Below are 993 nucleotides of genomic sequence, written 5' to 3'. Positions count from 1 at the left end.
AGAAGATGTACAGTAGATGGAAATTGAGGGAGACAAGGGTAATCAACTGAATGCTCTTATTCATCCCTTTGTCCATTCTTTGATTCATCAAACATATATTTGTTAAGCATCTTCTAAACTTGAAAATGCCTTGGAAAACGAAGGGGAAATATGATAAGTGATCTCTTCTCTCCAGGAGCTTTTATTTTTTAATGAATGCGGAAACAAGGCATAGCCATATGGAATGTCCTAAAAGAAAATCTCACTGTGAGCAGTAGTGGGGCAGAGAGTATCTGAGGCGAGGAGTCAGTGTGGGTCCTGAGGGAAGAAAGGCTCAGGAGAAGTATAAGAGGATTTTAACAGGGCTTTGTGGGACTCAAGGGAGAGTCCTAAAGCCTTTAGTCTCCACCTCAGTATCTCTGTGGAGTGATGGACTGTGGACTGGCCTACTGATTTCTCAATGAATTCTAGAACTATACAAAAAGTAAAAAAAAAAATATATATATATGTGTGTGTGTGTGTGTATGCAGACACACCATTTTTTATTGAGTCCTTATAATGTGTCATGCATTTCACATATAATATCTCATGGAAGCCTTACAATGACATCGCTGAAATGGATCTTATTTTCCACATTTTATGTGTGAGAGTAAATTAAACTTCAAGAGGTGGAGTGACTTATCTAACGTCAGACATCTGGTAGTAGAGGAACTGGGATGCAAAGCTAGGTATCTCCAACATAAAATGCTAAGCTGCTAACCTCTTTAAATAATAAGGACAATAAAGGACTCAGCAGTGTGCCTGACTTGGGTGTAAACATTCTCCTGGTAACACCTCCATGCATTCTCAGAAAACTGGTAGCTAGAACTTCTCTCCTATTTTAAGTTGCTTGATTTGTACAATGTATTATGTTTTCACATGGACACAGCATTGGCCTCTGAGGAAGTCTGAATAGAAGTGTTATTGTTGTATCCTTCCCAAGGACTTCTCATTATGCTTGGATATAATTCTGTC

This window comes from Hyaena hyaena, unplaced genomic scaffold (genome assembly GCF_003009895.1).
Source record: "Hyaena hyaena isolate Hyena2069 unplaced genomic scaffold, ASM300989v1 scaffold_726, whole genome shotgun sequence".
Lineage (NCBI taxonomy): Eukaryota > Metazoa > Chordata > Mammalia > Carnivora > Hyaenidae > Hyaena > Hyaena hyaena.
This window is presented reverse-complemented; position numbering follows the sequence as displayed.